General features: G+C 33.5%; 1 long non-coding RNA gene across 3 annotated transcripts in view; it reads right to left on the bottom strand.

Annotated features, from left to right (window-relative positions):
- LOC118183400 (uncharacterized) overlaps window positions 1-13076 on the bottom strand; it is a 48331-nt gene extending 35255 nt beyond the window's left edge. For 2 of the 3 annotated variants that reach the window (XR_004757230.2, XR_004757231.2), the window contains exon 1: window positions 12780-13055. This is a non-coding gene — a long non-coding RNA (uncharacterized LOC118183400). Of the gene's footprint in view, window positions 1-12779 lie in introns of all 3 variants that reach the window. The other variant, XR_004757229.2, reaches the window with a different exon arrangement.
- Window positions 13077-23922: the final 10846 nt, after the last annotated feature.

Here is a 23922-nt window from a genome sequence, read left to right as displayed (position 1 = left end):
TTTGAAATTGTAAGTCTTTCCCCCCCCCCCAACACTTCTGTAAAAATGCAAAATTTTTTACTTAATACCTTAAAACAATGTGAATCTCTTGCAATTAAGATGATTTATTAATATTTATTTATTGGGAAGGCATTTTTCTTTACATGAATGAATAGAAATTTGGTTTCACTTTCACACAAAGAACCTGCTGAAACAGCTACAGAAATGTGAGCACAGCTAAAAAAGCAATAAGAAACAATCATCATTGTGTTTCCTAGTAACCATTCTATGTAGCACCATGATCAAACTCCATTACTGTTACTTCTGTTGTGTTTGTTATTACATTATAAATATTTCTGACATTAGTTTTAACCAACATTTCCATTGTAAATAACAAACATTTGGAATTAATTAAGAAAATTGCCAGGCAAATTTTTGCATTGCCCCAAAACACATTACATTGATAATGAAAATTATATTCATTCAGTAGCTATACCTAATTAAACTTGTGCTTTGATGCCTCTAAAACACAGCTTCGATACATGTTAGACATACATATTGCAACATTCTAACATGTATACTTTGATAGAAAATCACACTTTTTCTGAAATGGCATATTGATTTTACACTTCCATGTATGAAATATAGGAAGTACTGTAATCGCAAAAAATTTCTGGTTAAAAGTCTTTAATCCGGACTCGTCGGGACTTCGGCGATTCCGGATTATAGATTATCAGTTTAAATCTGGTAAGATGGCATGCAGAAATTATAAAATTAAAAATATGAAACCGTAATTTATGAAATAAAGAGCAATTATGATTTAAAGGGTATCAAAATTTACAAAAAAAGCTTAATATTTATTTGTTTACTTTATTAAACATTTCTTTCAACACGCGCATGCATAAAGCATACGTTACCCATAGTCGAAATTAGAAAATTGCAGCCAGAAAACTATTTGATGTGTATTCGTGATATTTATAATGACGAGGAATTTGATTTAAATCATATCAAAGACAGAGTACATCGAGATGAAATACTACATTTAGTAAGGAATTGTAAGCCGAATAAAATAAAAACATTTGCCCTGAAGATAATGATAGTGCTGACAGATCAACTTCCAGTTCATTTCGCGCTGTGATGTGAGCGCGCATATAAGAGTAATTCCGTTTTTTAAAGTGAAAAATAGGCTGACATGTACATTGATAAAGGGAGTGCGCAATGCCTAGTTTGTGCAATTCTGTGATTTTTTTAATTGAGAATAGGTCAATGTGTACACGGATAGCGAGTTTGAGCAATTCATTGACTTGTTATTTTGTCTTTGTGATTCAGCGATTTTTGGGCCCAAAATTGCTGCTACACAAAGCAAAATAACAAGTCAAAGAATTGCACAAACTCGGCATCCATGTACCGCCAATTTTCGCCAAGGGGTACCCATAAATATACTTTTACCAAAGAGTAGCCACAGAACATTGAAATTTTGTATATGGGACTGCTATAACATGTAGTTCTGCACTTTTCTTTTTCGTTGCAATCAGCTGCACCAATCATATATTGTTGAGATATTTGTAATCGCATTCTTATTGGTTAAAAGTAAGTACAGCTTTCTGTCACGTCCAATACATTCATTAGCTTGGTCAGGTCCAAATTATTCTGAAACTTAATCCTATTCTTTATGTTATTTTTGATTGGTTATTTATTGTGTCTTGTTTATGATTTGTTATACCATGATTTGTTGTAAAGTTATATATATGACCTATGTAAACATTTTCACTGTCTGCTTGTTTATTTCTCTGCTTGTAAATCTGCATGTAACTTTGTTTGTATTTCTCTGTATGTATCTCTGTAATAAATATTTCTTTTGCAAACCACGGCCTTTTCTATGTTCAACAGCAAAGCATGGTTTGTTAAAATTAAAGTGCGCTGATATTTTTTCTAATTGAACCTTCTATGCCAGTGTCATAATTAATCGTTCGTGGATTTTTTTTTTTTTTTTTTTTTTGTGAATGATGGCCTTTTTCAACCGGATGTGAAAGGAAAGCTTTTGGTGTTACGCCATTTGATGGCATTAATAACTTTGCTGTTTGGTGTCGAAGAGTTCAAGCAATATTTACTGCAAGGGAATTGGATGCATTTTTGGAAACAGAAGCAACTGCGGATAGAACAGCAGATGTTTTGAAATCAAAAAAGGCTTATGCCTTAATACTTGTGCTTTTAAGTGATAATATTGCTTCTCTTCAACATGAAGACATGGCATGTAAAATATGAAAGAAACTCTAAGCTACGTATAGCACTAAAGGAGCAGTGAGTCAAATTTTAATGCATAAACGTTTAGCTACCATAAGAAAATTCAAAGATGTGTCAATGAGACAACGTATCGACAGCATAATGAACTTGGTCAGTAATCTATGCATCTCTGACTGAAGTAAGTGACTTTGATGTTATTATTTACATTTTAATGTCTTTGCCAAAGGAATATGAAAATGTTAAGGCATCACTAGAAAATCAACCAAGTGATAATTTGAGTTTGGATTTTGTTACAAGCAGACTTATTGATTGTGAATCTCTTATGTTTGATTATAAAAGTGAAAATAAGTATTCTAAACCAAATACGGACAACTCTGTTTTTATTAGTGCTCCTAAAGAACTGTTTTGTAGTTATTGTAAAAGAAAAGGACATTCTGTTAAATTCTGTAGAAAAAAGAACTGCGTCTGTCACAGCTGTGGGAAAACTGGTCATTCCAAAAGTGAATGTTTTGATAATTCTAAAAAGCAGCAAATTCAAATAAAATTAAGTATGCATCACCTGCAATATCTTTTATGGCTGGAAATCTTGTGCATGAACAATTTATTATTGATTCTGGTGCAACTTGTCACATGTCTTCTAACAAGGAATGGTTTACCTCAATTAAGCCTAAGACTGGCACTGTTAAATGCGCATCTAAATCGGCGGTTTTAGAAGTGGAAAGAATTGGTGATATTTGCGACAAAACTAAGAGTGGTGTTGAAAAAATGTTGAAAGCTGTTCTTTACGTTCCAAAATTAAACGGACAATTAATTTCTGTTAAAAATATTAAAGCAGCAGGTTTGAGTGTAATTTTTAAAAATGAAATAGTTTACATTGAAAACAAAAACAAATGTTTTAGATTTGGATATTTGGACAAATGCTGACAATATTTTAGTGATTTTTTCACCAAATCTATTTACAGCTTTAGCAGTAAAGAATGATGATTTATGGCACAGAAGATTAGGACACTGTTGTAATCAAAAAGTAAAACTAGTGAATCTTCCTGCAAAAGAGACTTTTTGTGAAGTATGTGTTTGTGCCAAACAAAGTGCTTTGCCTATAGGAAAGAGTCCTCGCATAAAAGAATCCAAACCACTTACAACTATACACACTGATATATGTGGTTCAATAGAACCTCAAACACTCCATAGGGAAAGGTATTTCATGACTATAATTGATGACTACTCGCGATTTATGGATATCAGACTGCTCAAAAGAAAAAGTGATACTGTTGATGAACTTAAACTGTTCTTTAAATTGAATCCAACTGTCACAAAACTGTGCTGTGACAATGCCAAAGAATATTTCAGAGGAGAACTTTAGGTTGATCTTTACAATATGGTAACTGGTAGTTTGGCGACATTTTGGAGGCGATAAAGGTTACTACCTGGTAATAATGTGAGCAGTACTCAGTTCCGATTACGCATTATTTTGTGTGAGGGAGATGAGAGATCATGGGATATGTCATGTGATATTAATGGACGAATTACGGTTCTTTAATCGGAAAAGGGGGGGAATCGGGAAAAAATCTGGAAATTTGTATTTGGCTTTATTCTGTGTTGTGTGAAACAGTGTTCGTGAATTTTTGGATCCCATGGCCGTAACTAAAGTGAATTCGAAATGGGTATTTATGTATGTATTAATTTAATGTATGTGCTCATTTATATTTTAAGTAGTGTTTTTGAATTTAATTATATTTTAATTAAATGATAGTTATTTTGTGAATTTTATCTTTGTAGGAATTTGGTATACGTTTTAGTTGAAGTAAACGTGCATGGAAATAATTTAAATATCTGACACTAAGTATTTATAATGGTTGCGGTATGAATTCGTTGGTGATGTGTATAATGTAATAGATGATTTAGAGGTAAAAGTTTTTGGATATTTTATTTATTTTATATGTGGAAATGTTCATATTTGGAAAGGGTAAATACTTTTTCGCGATCAGGTAATTTCATATATGTTCTTTTTACCGGGTTTAAAGATTGAGAAAATTGTCATGTATTTTCGTGAAATTTTTCTAATTTATGAGAAAAAGCAGTGTACATGGATATAGTGAAGAGTGTGCGCAATGCCATTTTTGTGCAATTCTGGGATGTTTTTTTAAGTAAAAATAAGTCGACGTGTACATGGTTTAGTGATATTTTAATTAAATGATAGTTATTTTGTGAATTTTATGTTTGTAGGAATTTGGTACACATTTAAGTTGAAGTAAACGTGCATGGAAATAATTTAAATTTTTGATACTAAGTATTTGTAATGCTTGCGGTATGAATTCGTTGGTGACGTGTATAATGTAATAGATGATTTAGAGGTTTTTGGATATTTTATTTATTTTATATGTGGAAAAGTTCATATTTGGAAAGGGTAAATACTTTTTCGCGATCAGGTAATTTCATATATGTTCTTTTTACCGGGTTTAAAGATTGAGAAAATTGTCATGCATTTTCGTGAAATTTTTCTAATTTATGAGAAAAAAGCAGTGTACATGGATATAGTGAAGAGTGTGAGCAATGCCATTTTTGTGCAATTCTGGGATTTTTTTTAAGTAAAAATAAGTCGGCGTGTACATGGTTTATGTGTATGTGTTATTTTGAAAAACGCGTAAGGAGTATGGTATTGTGCACTTTTTCCCAATTTTGCAGTGAATATTTGTCATGATTAAGCAGTTTTGTTAGATAAAATTTCTAGCATAAGTGTAATTCGGCTAGTAGATTGTTGGAAGAAGTGTTCAGTAGATAAAAAGAAAAGAAACATGTCTTTACTTCGTGAAGACAAAATGGCGGCGGGAAAAAAAAATAGAGGGTTGCTGTAGGAGAGTTGGTCGCCAAATTTTCGCCAAAAAAAACACCATGTTGCCATAATGTAAAGATCAACCGAACTTTATGATGTTGCTAAAAGAGCAGGTGTAAAAATAGATCCTGCACCTCCTTATACACCTTTTCTAAATGGTGTTGCTCAAAGAGCAAATAAAACTGTACTGGAAAAAGCTTGAGCAATGATACTTGAGGCAAATTTACCAAAATGCGTTTGGGGTGAAGCAGTATTTACGGCTGCTTTTATAAATAATCGACTTCCAAATAGTTCAATTGACAATCGTGTTCCTTATTTTCTGAAGTACGGTAAAAATCCTGATTTTACAAACATGCGTGTGTTTGGCTGTGATGCTTATACTCTTATGCCATCATTCCAAAGAAATAAACTAGATGAAAAATCCGTCAGAATGATATTAGTAGGTTATTCCACAATGGGATATCGTTTAATGATTCCAGAAACATGATGTATCATAATTTCCAGAAATGTTAAATTTAATGAAGAAAAGAAGAAAGTAGAAAATAAAAAATATATTCTCAAGAGCTCTGATTTGAGTTAAAATGAAAATGATGACATTAAAAATAAAGACAAATCAATTTCAGACACTGAAAATGGCGAATTAAATGCTGCAAATAAGAAGGAGGAACAAAGAAAATCTACAAGAGAAAAGAAACAACCAGTTAGATATATTAACATTTCCTGAGACATACCAAGTAATATTTGTACAAGACACTCTGACATTTGAAGATATTGTAACTCTACCACAAGTAGAACAAGAACTATGGAAAAGTGCTATGGACGAGTAAATGAAATCTATGGAAGATAACAATGTCTGGGATCTACAAAGTTTACCCCCTGATAAAAGAGCTATTTCCTGCAAATAACGTAAAAAACGAGATGGAACTTACACAGCCAGGCTTGTTGCTTATGGCTTCATGCAAAAGGAAGGCATAGACTATACAGACATGTTTCCTCCAGTAATTAGTATGTGCTCTTTACGTTTAATCCTGGTAATCATCAATAATGAAGGTTTGAAAACTTTCACTTTAGATGTCATGACAGCTTTCTTGAACGGTAAGTTAGATGAAACCATCTACATGGACCAGCCAAAAGGATATGATGATATGAGTGGTAAGAAATGTAAACTTAAAAAGAGTTTATATGGTCTTAAACAGTCTCCTCGACAATGGTATCAGAAATTTCTTAATTTTGTTATTAAATTAGATTTTAAGCAATTAGACTTTGAACCATGTATTTTCATCAGAAATCTAAATTGTAAGAAAGTAATTATGGCTCTTTATGTAGATGACTTAATAACTGCAGGTTCGGATGCAAAAGACACAAATATTATAATATCATTGTTATCTAAAAAAGTTCAAATGTCAAAATCTGAAAATGTCTCCGAATTTTTAGGCATTAGATTGAAGTTCAAGTCTGGTTGTTTATATTTAGATTAGAAACCATTATTGAAAAATTACTTGATAAATTTAAAATGTCTGATTGTAAAACAGCCCAAAGTCCCATTGAACCAAAATCTACAGCAGCTGATTTTTGAGAAAGGAAATGCATTTCATGGCCCATACTAAGAATTAATTAGATCTTTACTTTACTATCATATATTGCAAGGCTAGATATTTTATTTGCAGTAAATTGCTTAAGCCAACTGCAGGAGCATCCTACTGATGTTGCCTGGTGTGCTCTAAAGAAAATTCTTAGGTACTTGAAAAACACCTTAAATTTAAAATTGATATACAAAAAGAATGCTTTGGAATGGCAAACCTATGTTTATATGTAGATACAGATTGGGGGGGGGGAGATACTCAAGATAGAAAATCAATTACTGGTTACTTTATAACATTTTCAAACTGTCCTATTATGTGGTGCTGTAACAAGCAAAAGTGGATTGCACTTTCAACAGAAGCTGAGATAATTGCTTTATGCAAAGGTATTCAAGATGTTTTATGGATAAAAAATGTAGTAAATGAAATTTACAGTGTTAAAAATGTTTATATTTTTGAAGATAAACAATTATGTATTAAAACTATTGTTAATGAAAACTTTTCAGGTAAGCTGAAACATATAGATATAAAATTAAAGTTAAGACTGTTAAAGAAAATAATATTAAAATTGAATATGTACAGATTTACAAATTGTAGATATGTTAACTAAGGCTCTGCCCAAAACAAAATTCTATGAACTGTTATCATTGAGCTGTTTAAAAATTGTGCAATTCTTTTATCTTTTCTATAATGTGCGATTAAGGGGGAGTGTTGAGATATTTGTAATCGCATTCTTATTGGTTAAAAGTAAATATGGCTTTCTGTCACGCCCGATACATTCATTAGCGTTCGGTCAGGTCCGAATTATTCTGAAACTTAATCCTATTCTTTATGTTATTTTTGATTGGTTATTTATTGTGTGATGTTTATGATTTGTTAAACCATGATCTGTTGTAAAGTTATATATATGACCTCTATAAACGTTTTCAGTCTCTGCTTAACTCTGCTTGTATTTCTCTGCATGTAACTCTGTGTGTATCTCTGCGTATTACTCTGCAATAAATATTTGTTTTGCGAACCACAGCATTTTCTAGGTTCAACATATATAAATATATATATATATTCCCAATCTGTTAGCTGGCTCAGTGAACTTAGTTTTTCCCTTATGTGTTGTTAAATTGTGCATTTTTGTCTTAGAAGTGATTGATTAGGTGGTTTTCATGTTCCGGTTAAGGTCTTTATGCCTTTTGTTAATCTGATTGCAATAGCTGTTGAATTATCAACAACTTCAAAGTTAAGGTAAGAGAGAAATATTATTTTCTGTACTGTACTGCCATTTTGTGCCTACTTCTTAGTGTCTCTTAAACTGTAATTTTTCAGGAGAAACCGTATACCAACAAACTAAAGATTTTAAAAGTCACAATAAGTAGTGGGCTAAAGCACAATTTCACCAGATTTCTATTTCAAAATGGCATAAGGCAGCAAAACAGACCTTTTTTCAGCTTGCATATCATTAATCGATTTGAAACAGAACATACACTTTGAAATGATGGATATATTGTTTCAGGTTTGTATAAATAAGGTAGATATACTTCTAGTGATTATTGTCTCTCTCTCTTTTTATATATAAATTTCCTTACATATAATGAATATCCAAAAGGATATGACAGATGATCAGATCATTATAAAAATGACTTCACCACTTCTTAGTGCTTTTTCCAAATTTTAAAACCCAGAATTAGCATGTCAATAATTGTTACTTTTCAATTCTTTCACATATCAGAACACTCTTCAGAATACTAATTAAAATACAACACTAAAAGTTAGACGAGTTTCATTCAATTAGTAGAAAAATTTTAATTTCTTACGACTACTAGCAGTTAACAACATGGCCAATGCAGATACAAGAACAGGTGAAAGCCAGATAGTCTCTCTTCGCATGGGAGTGAGACGATTGGAAGTCATCCAATTCATGTGAAAATCTGGTTACATAACATCAAGGGTGAAGTGCAGAGTCACCCACTTATTTGGTTCTTTTTGTTTGGCACTTTTTACAAGAGTAAAAAGAATTGGATTTTTGTCAATTTTCCTTGACTTTTTAAGTGAAAATAGGTTGGGTTGATCTTTACATTATGGTAATTTGGCGCTTTTTTGGCGACCAACTCTCCTACAGCAACCCTCTATTTTTTTTTCCCGCCGCCATTTTGTCTTCACGAAGTAAAGACATGTTTCTTTTCTTTTTATCTACTGAACACTTCTTCCAACAATCTACTAGCCGAATTACACTTATGCTAGAAATTTTATCTAACAAAACTGCTTAATCATGACAAATATTCACCGCAAAATTGGGAAAAAGTGCACAATACCATACTCCTTACGTGTTTTTCAAAATAACACATACACATAAACCATGTACACGCCGACTTATTTTTACTTAAAAAAAATCCCAGAATTGCACAAAACTGGCATTGCGCACACTCTTCACTATATCCATGTACACTGCTTTTTTCTCATAAATTAGAAAAATTTCAAGGAAATACATCACAATTTTTTTAATCTTAAAATTTGGTAAAAAGAACACATATGAAATTACCTGATCGCGAAAAAAGTATTTACCCTTTCCAAATATGAACATTTCCACATATAAAATAAATAAAATATCCAAAAATCTCTAAATCATCTATTACATTATACACGTCACCAACGAATTCATACCGCAAGCATTACAAATACTTAGTATCAAAAATTTAAATTATTTCCATGCATGTTTACTTCAACTTAAACGTGTACCAAATTCCTACAAACATAAAATTCACAAAATAACTATCATTTAATTAAAATATAATTAAATTTGAAAACACTACTTAAAATATAAATGAGCACATACATTAAATTAATACATACATAAATACCCATTTCGAATTCACTTTAGTTACGGCCATGGGATTCAAAAATTCACAAACACTGTTTCACACAACACAGAATAAAGCCAAATACAAAATTTCCAGATTTTTTCCCGATTTCCCCCCTTTTCCGATTAAAGAACCGTAATTCGTCCATTAATATCACATGACATATCCCATGATCTCTCATTTCCCTCACACAAAATAATGCGTAATCGGAACTGAGTACTGCTCACATTATTACCAAAGTCCCAGGTAGTAACCTTTATCGCCTCCAAAATGTCGCCAAACTACCAGTTACCATATTGTAAAGATCAACCATAGGGGTTGATCTGTACATGGACAAAGTCAAGGGAGTGTGCAATGCAGAGTTTGTGCAATTCTCTGATTTTTTTTTTAAGTGAAAATAAGTCAATGTGTACATGAATACTAAGTTTGTGCAATTCTTAAAAACGTGCCAAGCAGGCGGGTGATTCTGCACTTTTCCCAATATCAATAGTTACATTTTCCAACTTTACAGAAAAATCCCCAATGGAAAATTAATATTAAAATTTTAGTCTCACAGATTTCAAATTTTTAACTCGCATGCACAATAATGGGTTAGAGTAGACTTTAAGGTACTCCTCGTATTATGGCGAAGTTGTTGTTTCACTTATCGCAAAGTTGTTTTTTTCATTTATAGCCTGAGTAGTTGAATGTTATGGAAACCCTATTGTGACGTAATCAGGTGTATGATTCTGGGAAATTTTGAATCATGGGATGTTTTGTAAGAGCTTTTGTGGTATGTGTTGGTTTTATTGTTTAGATGGTAGAATGGCTGACCGTAGTACGATTTGGGACGAAAGGGGAAAAGAGCATTAATTGACTGGCATGTAAATGAAGGTTTACTTCGTAGCCATTATAAGTGTCCTGTAGGTAGGAAGGATATGCATCTAGTCGAACGTAAAAAGCGTTTAGATGGATTTCAATGGGTTTGTAGGAAGAAAGGTTTAGATGTGGCGACGTCGATATACAGATTCAAGTTCAGATAATTTTAAGAAATTTTTGGATGCTGTTAAGGATTTTTGTGTGACACAGACTAAAGACGAAGGAACTTCTAAATAGGGCAAGTGGCTATTTGCTTTTTGTAGTGCTTAAATGTATAACATGTTTTTCTTTTTTTATCTTATTTTACTGTTTGGTTTAAAATGTAGTTTATTAAGATTATGTATTTTTTGTTTGCCTGTATTGTATAATTGAGTGCTCGTTTGACTTTTAAAGTGAAAATATATCGATGTGTATATGGACATAGCAAAGGGAGTGTGCAATGCAAGTTTGTGCAATTCTTGGATTTTTTTTTTTTTTTTTTTTGTGAAAATAGGTGGACAAGTACATGGATAAAGTCAAGGGAATGCACAATGCCATTTTTGTGCAATTTGGGTATTTTTTTTTAAAGTGAAAATAGGTCGATGTGTACATGGATACCAAGTTTGTGCAAGTCTTTGTCTTGTTATTTTGGCTTTGTGTAGTGACGATTTTTGGCGCAAAAATCACCGTTATGCAAGCCAAAATAATAAGTCAAAGAATTGCACAAACTCGGTATCCATGTACCACCAAGTTTCTCCAAGGGGTACCCTAAAATATACTTTTACCCAATAATGTATTAAATTACTATTTTCAGAAACCCAACAGAAATATGGGTTAGAGTAGACTAATGGGTACCTTTTGTACTATCACAAAGTTGTTGTTTCATTTATGGTAACCTGAGTAGTTGAATGTTATGGAAACTCCATTATGACGTAATTCATTGCATGACTGCAATAAATTTTGAATTATGGGGTGTTTTGTAAAGGCTTGCGGTGTGTGTTGGTTAGGCAGTATATTGCTTGTTTTGTTGTTTAGACGCTAGAATGGCTGAATGTAGTAAGACTAATTTGAAGTTTCTGTACGATTTGGAACGAAAAGGGGATAAGGGAATTAATTTACTGCTGTGTAAATGAAGGTATACTTAGTAGCCATTTTTCGGACAGTAGTCTCGAAAAGTCCGGAACTACGGAGAATGTTTTTGACTCTTATTTTTGCGTATTTATGTGGCGACGTTGATATACGTATTCGAGTTCAGATAATTTTAGGAAGTTTTTTGATGCTGTTAAGGAATTTTATGTGCCACAGACTGAAAACAAAGAAATTTCTAAATAAGGTAAGTGGATATTTGCTTTGTGTAGTGCTTAGATGCATAAGAGGTTTTTCCTTTTATATGTTATTTTATTATTTGATTTAAAATGTAGTTCAATTAGATTATTATGTATTTTTTGTTTGCCTCTACTGTAGAACTGGGTGCTCCTTTGACCTTGTTAAGTGAAAATATATTGGATGTGTACATGGACAAAGTCAAGGGAGCGCACAATGCCTATTTTGTGCAATTTTCTGATGTTTTTTAAGTGAAAATAGGTCAATGCGCACATGGATACCGAGTTTGTGCAGTTCTTTGACTTGTTATTTTGTCTTAACAAGGCAAAGAATTGCACAAACTTGGTATCCATGTGCCGCCAAAAATCGCCAATTTTCGCGAAGGGGTACCCGAAAATATACTTTTACCGAAATATGTTCCACTAATGCACAATAACTGATACACTCTGTCTTATCAAATAAATAAATAAATTGGTTACTTTCAAGTCAAGTTTCAAGTTTGGTTGTACATATGAGAGAAATATCTGAATCGTAATAATGTTACTTCAAAATTAACGCGTCAGAGTTTGTTATTTTGTAACATTCTGAAAATAATACTGTTTACGATTCACAAGGAATTACATAAAATGTTTTATACTAATCCTTGAGGACATAAAAATTTCAATTTAATAACTCACGACAATATCGAAATATTTATACAAGTTCAGATAATATGCAATACATAATAAAATAACACGCAAATGATTAATTTTTTTCAAACAGCAGAAACTTTTCGCGTTAATCCTAGTTTACGGTACACACGGGATTTGAAGACATGATGATGAGCAGTACACGCGGTATTTATGATGAGCAGTAAACAACTTATTTTGGTGTTAGCGACAATTTTCAAAATAGCGCAACAATAAACGAAAATCAAAACACTAAAAAAGAAAATGAGCTCAAGTCTATTTAAATCGATAAGCACTAAACGCAAATGGTGTAGGTTCGAAGATCTAAATTATCTACCTAAAACTGGACGGATAATTCAACTTCAATAACTTACATAATCTTTTCACTCAGTAATACCAATAACTCAATATTAAAAAATCTAAAAAATTAACTGTCTTGTCTAAAAATGCGCGGGTAATTTACCTGTCGCGCCAGAACCGAAACTAAATAGCGAAGCGACAGCTAGCTATCAACAATAGCTTTTCACCATGACCCCGAACACGCATAGTGCCACATGTCAGTTAATTTAAGCATTAAGCTCCAGCAGCTCCAGTCGAAAAGCGGGCACTATTACGTAATGAAGCCAATTTCCTAACTCTACGACTTTCAGAGACCATTATATGAAGTCGTTGTCAGAGACCATTTTACGGTAACGGTTCTTCACTTCACTTCTGAAAAAAAAAAATAATAAATACGATGGGCTGCCAAATTATAGGAATAGCTAAGGCTCCTCTGGAATAACGGTAAACAAAAAACGTTCTCGCACTCTATTGGCTGTGACGTCATTGAAATTGTCATAATAACGTGAGACTCCTATAAAGGGGAGCTGACTCAACATCCATTTTGCTGCAACAAATTAAAGAACACAGAAATGAATTATGGGTAGAAAAGATCATGAGTTTCAATGGACCTAATAGTTCTTTCTGGGCGTCTGTCAAAAATTTGAAAAATAAATCGACTGTAACATCCATAACAACTGTTCATGTTGTGGCTCTGACAAACAAGGAAAAAGTCTCAGTATTGGCTAATCATTTTGAAGCACAATTTAAGCCGAACGGTGATCCTTATGATCTTGAATTTGTCTACGATATCCGCTATTGTGTTAACGACAAGATAAATGTAATAACAATAGCAGTAAGATTGAACTCATTCTACTAGGAAGATTTTAGACATCATAAAGAAGCTCAGAAATAAGAAAGCGGCAGGCTTTGATAACTTCACGAACATCACTATTAAGAACCATCCTTTGATTTGAGAAATATGGGTGTATGGGCTGCATCAAATTGCTCCAATCATTCTAAAAATAAATTTAGGATGTTTCGTTTCCTGAAAAATGAAGAAAGACGAAGAAAATGGATAATTAATTCTCGTCGAGATCAACGGATTCCGGGTCCAGGAGTGTGCCTTTGTCAGATGAGTTCAGCTTCGTATTTTTCCATAAAATGTTAGAAAAATTACTCATCGTATTTCTTTAAAATTACTAGATATACTGGGGTACTAAACTCATGTTTAATAAGAAATGCTTATTTTCCAAGACAATCGAAGCATGCCAAAATGATTGTATTACCAAAACCTGGAAAAGATATGCTGGACGTTGCAAAGGCTTTTGACCGCATCTGTCATGAGGGGCGCATCTTCAAAAGTATAAGTTTGAAACTCTCGAGTGACCTCATCCGACTCATCAACACTTTCCTGTAAGGCGGAAAGTTCTATGTCCATTTAGGCAGAGAAGCCACTGAAAATAAAAGAATTAATGCTGGTGTACCCCAGGACTCGCTCTTGGGGCCCATATTGTATCTCTTCTATATAGCAGACCTTCCGAAGACAAGTGTGGACTATAACTACCTTTCAGGCTTTTACGCAGATGACACGGCTCTTGCAGTGAAGTCCGCATGCCCAAATTTAGCCATCAGAAAACTGCAGTCGCTTATGCCGTAGCTTGAATTTCGATGCAAAAAATGGAGAACTTCTGTCAACGCAGATAAATTTTAGTTATTCATTGTTCGAAAGAAGCACTCTCTAACTCCGATCACTACCAAACTCCAGCTCTTTAATAAGGAAGTACCCATCGTTAAGAAGGGTAAATACTTGGGTATCTTACTCAAAGAGAAATTCAGTTGGAAAAACCATGTCAGATATGTAAGGGGAAAGCCTATGGGTGCAATTCAAATTCTTAAACCTCTCTTATACTAACTCAAAAATTGACCACAGAAGAAAACGGCATCTATACATTGCGGTCATCAGACCTATCTTTTCATACGCGTCGCCTGCCTATGCAGCTATAAGAAATTAGGACCTCAAGAAGCTGCAGATTACTCAGAATAAATTATTGCGCATCATGACTCACTTTCTTGTTTCAAATCATACTTTGCATAAGGATTTAAAAATAGAGCCAGTTCTTAAATTCTTGCACAAAATGAGCGAAGTTTTCTTTTCAAAAGCAAGAAATTGTCCCCACATGATCAAGTTAAAAATTTTCGATTATGTTAAGTGAATATTGTGAATTAAAACCACTTGCGGCCCATCTCAAGCATGACTCAGTTTTCCGACGTAGCATATTTCAGCACTGTACCTATGTTTGTGCAGAGTAACTATATTTCTATTATGTACAATTGCATTTTAATTAAATTGTATTTTTATATCCAAATTAGTCTGTTAAGCTATAAAGTTTGACCTTATTTTACTTACTTTATTAAGTTCGACTGTGTCTTTGTCTGTTCGATTGTGTTTCTGTCGTTTCACAGTGGATTTACATGTTACATTAATTCAGCGCTTCTGAGCTTCTCTTTACTGCTCCGTTAAGACTTCTTTTTCCCTTTTTGCCCACTACGACCTTGTGACTTATAGTGACCCCCTTCTCTGCCACCTTAGACCCCCAAATACTAACGGTTCAGACTAATAAATGTCATGCGCCCAAGGGGCTTTAATTCACTGAGCCGTATACGTCGCGCTTCGATCGATATTCCGGCCATACCTGTTCGGTTCAGTCCATTTCGTAGCCAAAGAAACATCCATGTTGTTATTCGTTATCGTTTGATGTTGTGCATTGTTTTTTGACATATTTGTTAATCGATTTGAGAAATATGGGTGTATGGGCTGCATCAAATTGCTCCAATCATTCTAACAATAAATTTAGGATGTTTCGTTTCCTGAAAAATGAAGAAAGACGAAGAAAATGGATAATTAATTCTCGTCGAGATCAACGGATTCCGGGCTCAGGAGTGTGCCTTTGTGAGATGAGTTCAGCTTCGTATTTTTCCATAGAATGTTAGAAAAATTACTCATCGTATTTCTTTAAAATGTGTATTTTCATTTAACTGTCACTTATTGACGACCAACTGATTTTTATAAATACATGTATGTTTTCGGAATGTGTATGTGTTTGTGCAGTAAAATATGTCCAATACTATTTGTGATGTTGTGGTTTTTTTATTATCGCGAATATTTTATACTATTTCTAAAATTGTATCCTACATTTTATGTAAACTTTGTGCTCGGTTAGAAATGTGATGTGCCTTTTTCAATTTTACTGTACGATTGGTAGTTTGAAGTAGCATTTTATGTTTTGATTCTGATGTATTGTCGCCAAATTTGTTAGTTGGCGCCAATGTTTAAAACTGAATACAGTAGACGTTCGTTTTTACGAACCTCTTTTTTACGAACACTCTCGATTTGACGAACTAGCGAATGGTCCCGAATACACTCCCATATATGTAATGTAATTTTGCGCTCTTATTTACGAACTACAAATCAGGAAAATCTCTTTTTTGCGAACTCAGTTTTCATACTTCTGCGTGTTTCATTGGAACGAAGTGTGAAGGTCAAATAAAATCTCCAACTATTTTGAGGCAGCAAGTGCGAAACATTCGAAGAAGTACAGTAAGGAAGGAGGGGGCGGAGAAGAGGGGGAATTAGGACAAATTTATGGTGTTGTTTGTTGTGGGAGGCTCTCAGAAGAGCATCGGCCTGATGTTGTTGGGTGGGGGTGAGACCATTCGTGTTAAAGAGGTTTGGGTTGCTTCTAAAACTGAGTTGTTGCTTTTTGTAATGTCATAGTCATTTCATCTGGACAACTCAATCAGTGAAGTCTCGTTAGTCGAGAGGGAGATTGGGCCAGTTTTTGTTAAGTAAGATTCTTAGAGCTATGTCGCAAATGAAGAAACGAATTTGTTTAGCGGTTGAAATAAAGAAGAAGATTTTAAAAGAAGTTGACGAAAAAATATTAAGCAAGACACAAATTGCTCAGAAATATGGAATTCCTAAAAATAGTTTATCGACGATTTTTAAAGGCAAGAGAGAAGATCTTTGGAGCTAAAAACGGAAACGATGAATGTGGACCCTCCTCTCGAAAATATTTTCGAGAATCAAAACACCCAAATTTGGAAAGGGCTTTGCTTGTTTGGTTTCGAAAGATGAGAAGCTTAAACATTCCAATTGATGGAAATGTACTTAAAGAACAAGCACACTTTTTTGCTTCCAAATTAAACATCAAAGATTTTAAAGCATCGGATGGTTGGTTACAGAAATTTAAATTTCAGAATGGTTTGAGTTTCCGGAAAGTGTGTGGTGAAAGTGCAGCAGTAGACACGTCATCAGCAAATGAATGGAAAGAAGAAAAGTTGAAATTGCTTCTTTCTGAATACGCTGCAGATGACGTTTTTAATGCGGACGAAACGGCTTTGTTTTTTAAGATTTTGCCAGAAAGAACATTAGCTTATAAAGGAGATAAATGTGTTGGAGGTAATAAAGCTAAAGAGAGACTTACAGTTTTGATTGCAGCCAACATGACTGGGTCACAAAAATTGCCTCTGCTCTTTATTGGAAAATATCTGAAACCAAGGTGTTTCAAAAATGTTCAGAAGATTCCTGCTGCATATTATGCTAATAATGAGGCCTGGATGACTGGCCAAATCTACGAAAAATGGTTAAGAGATTTAGATAACCGTTTTTCAGCAGAGAAGCGCAAAGTTCTCCTAATCGTGGACAATTGTACTGCACACATGGAAGTCACTGGGCTTCAGGCAATCCGTGTGGAATATCTCCCACCAAATGCAACTGCAGTTTTACAGCCAATGGATCAGGGGATAATCAATAGTTTCAAGCGAAAATATAAGACAGTGCTCTTGCAAAGAGTAATCCTTGGCTTGGAAAGGGAACAACCTTATCAGATTGATATTCTTGGTGCAATGCATTTATCAATCAGTGCATGGAATGATGTTTTAGATGAAACAATTTCTAAAGCCTTTCGACATGCAGGTTTTATTAAAGAAACAGACGTAACTGAAGAAATCCATGACAATAGATCTCACGACGAAGATGAGGTTCTCATGCATGAACTTCGCCATAGAAATCCACAGTTGCCAGAACTTTCATTCGAGGATTTTTTAAATGTGGGTTCTAATGTCATCTGCACGGAGGAAATATCGGATTACGATATTATTAGCAGCATAATCAACGAGAATGAGAGACTTTCAGATCCAGAAAAAGAAGAAGAAGAAAATGAAGTAACACCAAGACCGACTTTAAAACAAGCTGCTGAATACTTGTCAGAACTTAGACGATTTTTTGAGGCCAGTGATAATTGTGAAATGCTAACAAATATAGAGAAGATGGAGTCTTGCATTGTACAATCTGTTGTTTTAAAACAGACAAAGATAAGTGATTATTTTGTTGCTCAATGACTTAATAAAGGTACGTTTTACAAATATTTTATATTTCTTGTTTGTTTAATAGAATGGATATCATTTATTAAGTAGTAATACTATTAAAATAATTCCTAATACATAAATAAAAGCATGGAATAGTATCACTAACCTGTCTCGAAAACATTAAAATGTGAAATACTAACAATTTCCGATGCCTTTCTAAATTACGAACTCTCGATTTAACGAACTGTTTTCGTAGTCCCTACGAGTTCGTAAAAACGAGCGTCTACTGTAGTATGATCTAAATTATAAATGGTTTTGGTTTTTCTTTATAGTAAGAGTTTGTATTTTTAGGATTCTGTATAGATATTCTGTATTTTTTAGGCATTTTGAAGAAGTTAAGTATTCATTTAAATATTCCACGAATCATTTTAATCGCATTTATCTAGTAGTAAATTTTCATGTTGCATTTTTAACTATAGTTAGTTTAAATTTATTTTCATTGTGTGAACAGGAAATATGTTTTAAGTAGCTTCATAAACTTAATTACTTTTTCTTAATATCGTTTTATTTTCGTATAAAATTAAAATTTATCAGAAAACTGTATTCTTAAAAGTGTGATTAAATTCATTCAATACGTGTAACTGTAATTAAATACTAGTGTTTTAGATTTTAACGTTAAATTTCATGCATGCTTTTGTTAAACTTGCAGGTACATTTTGAAGAAAATAAATATGCTCATAAATGACGTAGCTCATAAATTTGTCATGGGAAATCTAATGGTCTGCTAAATCAAATTTACTTTTTCGTGACCATAAATGAGGCACTGATAGTAAATCTGCTTTGGCATATTATTAAGAATTTTGAATGAAATATTTATTGCTACTGGAAAAGAATGATCAGCTGATGTTTACCTTACTGATCAATGTCTCATAGTATTGTAATGGCTCGTAGGATGTTTCATAATGTGATGTAGCATATGTTTTAGTCTTCTTTGTTATCAAATATATAAAAAGAGTATATTCCTAATCAGATTTTTTTTTGCAATAGGTGTTTTTGAAGCTGGAAGACGCGAAAAATGAGCAATGCCTTCGTCGGGACTCGAACCTCGACCTCTCAAATAGGCTTCGAATGTGCTGACCATTACAGCACGAAGACATGCTAAGAAGGGGGAGAAATATCTTATATACTCCCCCTTTTAAAAGGCAACTCGGGATTAGGGGACCCAATCGCCAAATCCTGTATATAAGGTATTTCTCCTGCCTTCTTAGCATGGCTTCATGGTGTAATGGTCAGCACAGCCAGCGCGTATCGAGAGGTCTGAGGTTCGAGCCCCGGCGAGAACATTGCTCACCTTTTTTTTACTTCTCCAGCATCGAAATAAACCTAATGTCCCTACAATGTGATACTTGGGATTTGTTTTTAGAGTTCATAACAGTATTTTTTTAGATGCTAATTGAACCAGTCTATTTTAGTTATTTACTTTTTGCTTTAAAAAAGGGTTTTAAATCGAGGTTCTTTTTTCCTTCTTTCAGTATGCTCATAAAATTTACTTAAGCTACATTTTAAACATATTGATATATATGTAAATGAAATAAATCTTAGGTTAGCCCCTTTAATAGGAAAAGAAATAAACTACACTAATATAAACTATATAAACTTGAAAACATTTTATTGAAAATAAGAATACTATCTTAACAGTGTTGGCTAAGATTCATTTAAATAAGAATTCAGTAAAGTAGGAGCATTCTATATAAAGCTCTTGACTTATAACGGAAAAAATGTCAGGTTAGTGCTGTATGTTTTAACCCTCTGACTGCTCAATTTGTGGACTGAAATCGCTTCAAAAATTCTGTATTTTCTCCCCTTCATATTTTAAATCTATATATATTGGAGAATTGAAACATGCACTTTTCTTTTTAGGAAATATTTTTTATATAGATTTTTATCACGAGAAACTAATTTGCCAAGAAAAAAAATTTCAGATGTTATCAGAAAAAAAAAAGTTTTAAATAAATTTCAGTCAAATTACAGTTAATTTCTAGTTATTGCATAATATAAAAAAGTAAAATGTATAAAATTTAAGAAAATATGAAGCACTGAGGAAAAATACCTTAGAAATGCATTTTAGTATGATAGAGCTCAAAACAGGGTTCAAGGCAGAAGTCTAAATTCACAGTCTTTGCAAGAGATTCAATAAATCCCATAATCAATCTAATTATTAAATCTAATTAATAATTTAATTAAATAATCAAGATAATCGCTGAACGTTTTCTAGCAGCCATTTCTGTAAGAAAAATGCTGCAAAAAGTGGAGTTTGAGCGGTAATACCACGTGCTTTCAAATGCCGCAATTTAGTGGACAGCTAACGATATCTGTTGGCCAAAACGTAAACTAAACGTCTAATACTGTATATAATATATTTCAGTGGTTAAACGGGAAAAAAACGAGATTCGCTCCTCAATAAAGGAAGAAAACACGTGCCCGCGGAAACAGCGGGAAAAAATATTGGCTACATTTCAGTTGGCCGTGAAAATCGCGGGATCAGCAGCCGGAGGGTTAATAAAATTTGAATATAATGGAATGAATTGCATTACGTTAGGAATTAGAGTGAATTTCTGTTTCTGCTTTAGTGTTTTGTATATGTTACTAGAGGACTTAGTCTATAGATCTGAAGCTAAATAATAGTTTTATATCTTTACATATGCAAATTAATTAATAAGAACTGTAATTTAAACATTGTCTTTGCAGTGACATAGATTGAATCTTATGTATGGTATGGACATATCATTAAATTTTCAGATATGTATAATATTAAGAGCATATGTTTGTTTTCCCCCTCATTTAATGCCTGTAAATTCTTATAAATTTATCAGTATTTTTTTATGTACAGGGTGGTTATAATTAAAGTTTCACTTTAAAAGGAAAACTACTGGACCAAATGTTATCAAACTTGACACTTGTAATTGTGTAAAGGAGGTCATGGGAATTAATTTTCTACGAAAAACAAATGCTCAAAAACTCACCACCAGGAGCGAAATGGCGCTGTATGCAATATTGTTAAACGGAATAAGACATGAAGACATCGGTTTAAAACGTGTTCAAAAGTTTCTGAAATACGCTCCAAAGCATGTTCAATGTGGCGTTCATCATTTTCCGAAAGCAAGTTAAATCGTATTACTGCATTCTCAACAGCAACTCTTAGCATATCAGGAGAAATGTTACGGACATGTCGGTGAATCACATCTTTCAATTCCGCCAAATTGTCTAGATTATCCCCATAAATAGTGCTTTTGAGATAACCCATAGCCAAAAGTCTCAGCGGTTGAAGTCTGGTGAATGGGGTGACCAAGAAGTAGGGAGGTGTCGGTTTATAATCCGTTCCTTGCGATGTCTGTCGATGAAACGTGTCTGCCGCCTTGCTATCGAAAGGTAAAATTATTTTAAATAGCGAATCTGAATTTGATGAAGAAAAGCTAGTATTAAAAAGAAAAGCTTCGGATATATATGGGAATATAGAGAAAAAGAAAGTGAATAGTATGGGTCTGGAGAAATTAGAGAAACAAGGCTTTAAATGAGGCAAAGTTAGATAAAGTTGATGCAGTTGTTCAGCAACAAGCTTCTCTTGCTTTTATTGAATGCAGTTGTCCAGATGAGAACAATGCTCTTCATACCGAAAATACTGCAGAAAGACACGACTACTAGTCTACTAGATGGCTACTAGCCCCCCGAGAGTTACGGCTTTTTCAGGAAATGGCATGAAAAATAATCGTGTGTACTCATCTGGTCTGTCGCAAAAACGGCAAGTATTTTGACTCAAACTACTTCAAAAGCGGGCCACCCTTACCATGTGTATATAATTAAGCTAATTCTCTCCTCCATTGAATTTAGCGAGTGAAATTAGTTTTTCTCCTTATGGTATCTTCGTCACAGGATTGGTTGCTAAAATGTTATTTCATCTCCTATTTGGCTACGTTATAGTTTGCATACTAACACATATGCTGTATAGTGCTCGTACCTTAATCAAGATATGTGCCGAATAAGAAAGTTAGTAAATATGCATCAGTAATAGAAACTACGTAAAATGCTTTAAATTTCCAGTTTCTTTAAGGAATTGCTTCTATGATGGTGAAAAATTTAGCTTGCATTCTTTACAGTTATTTTCTTAGAAAATACTTTTTACGACGTGCCCGAAGGCAGAGTCGACCTGTAGTGAGATTCAGTTACTCGGAACAGGGAAGCCGAAACCCATAATATACTATAACGTTGCGCGCCTCCAACTTGCACGCAACCAAGAGGTGACTGTGAAAGCTTGTATAAAAGATAGAGCCTTGTGAAGGGTTTAAGTCCCTTTTTATTCAACGTAATAAATTACAATTGCGTCCTCTTGACGCTTACAGACTGTGCCAACTTGGCAGTCAAATAAAAATAATAACCTGAAAAGAAAGTAAAGACAAGATTCTAACTACGAGGCTCTCTAAAATAACTAACTCACCGCGTTTTACAATACCGCTGCTAATTCAGCAGACTTGAAGCTCACTGGAACGAATACCACTACTTCCCGCCAAGCACATAGGCCGCAACGCGGGGTTCTTCAATTCTCGCTAACTACCTCCGCGCTCGCTAAGTAAGAATCTCACACCGAACTCGTTTCCTTCTATTTAAATCATACTACTTCCGCTGATAATTTGAATGCTTGCGCGTTCTACTCAAATTTACATATTCTGGCATTGGCAGTTCCAGGGAAAAGTAAGGCTTGACAGGAAAGATAGTTTAAACTTAAAATAAATGTTAGTTAAAATAAATATAAACCCTACATTTGCCGCTGCCAGAATTTGGAAAACTTGGAAGCAGGTCCTACAAACGACCTGTTGTAAGTTTCTCTAATTCTGAACTAACTGGCGAGAACCTCGTTTACACAAAAAAAAAATCTTATGTAACAATTATATACTAAAATTCTGTTGCTCGTTACAAAGCTTTCTTCTTACAGCAACTTTTCCTGGACTTCATCAATCAATTTTGGTCTTTCCTTCCAGCATCTGGAAGGAATAAGTATCAGTATCTTTCTACATACATTATAATTTACACTTTCTTGACACAATAAATTTTTGTTTTTAAACGATTCGTTTTTCTTAGTTATTGCTTACTTCACATTCATTCAATTTTTCAAGCATTAATTTAACTTTACCCTGGCTCTCCACCGTGTGTGGTGTCAAACGGGAATATTCGTGTTTTAGTCTTACAACACTTCCCCTAACCACCATGATTTGTTAGAATTCAACGACCAAATAGACACACCTTACTCGACATTCTACAACTCAATGAGCTACTTTAATATTCTTAAAAATTCAAATGTAGGTGGAGAACCCTACAAAACACATTCATTCTAACTTCCCCCTCATTCATCTTTAAACATGCAGGCTTTCGCTCTAAAGCATGACTTTACAGTTTAATACTTAAATTTTGACTTCATTGCTTTTAAGCATTCACTTTTAGCATCTACACTTTTATGCTTCTAGACTAAATTCTACTTTTACATAACCTTCAAGTATTTACATACATTTACAAATTTTTAATACATATGCTTTTTACAATTTACCATAAAATGAATAAGAGAAAATAAATTTTTACTTTACTCATTCTTCGCCAAGCTGGCGGCACTGAAACTAAAATTCTTATTAGTACAAGAATAAGAAGTTATTTTTATCTTCGGCCAAATTTTGGCTTTAACATAACAGAATTAGTCTTTCGACCAACAGAAAATGCTTGTTTTTAGCTTTTACACTTAAAGAAAATAATACTTTTGCCTTAGCTAAATAAAGTAAAACAAAACTAAGTCTCAACCGAGACATATTGACTTTCGTCAAAACATAGAACTTCGTACTTATGCATAACATTTCGGAACAAAAGAGAAAAAAATT

Source organism: Stegodyphus dumicola, chromosome X2, assembly GCF_044657685.1.
Source record: "Stegodyphus dumicola isolate Sdum_Otavi_A_Nest chromosome X2, ASM4465768v1".
Taxonomy (NCBI): domain Eukaryota; kingdom Metazoa; phylum Arthropoda; class Arachnida; order Araneae; family Eresidae; genus Stegodyphus; species Stegodyphus dumicola.
Note: the sequence above shows the minus strand (reverse complement) of the source record. Positions and strands in the feature narration are given on the sequence as shown.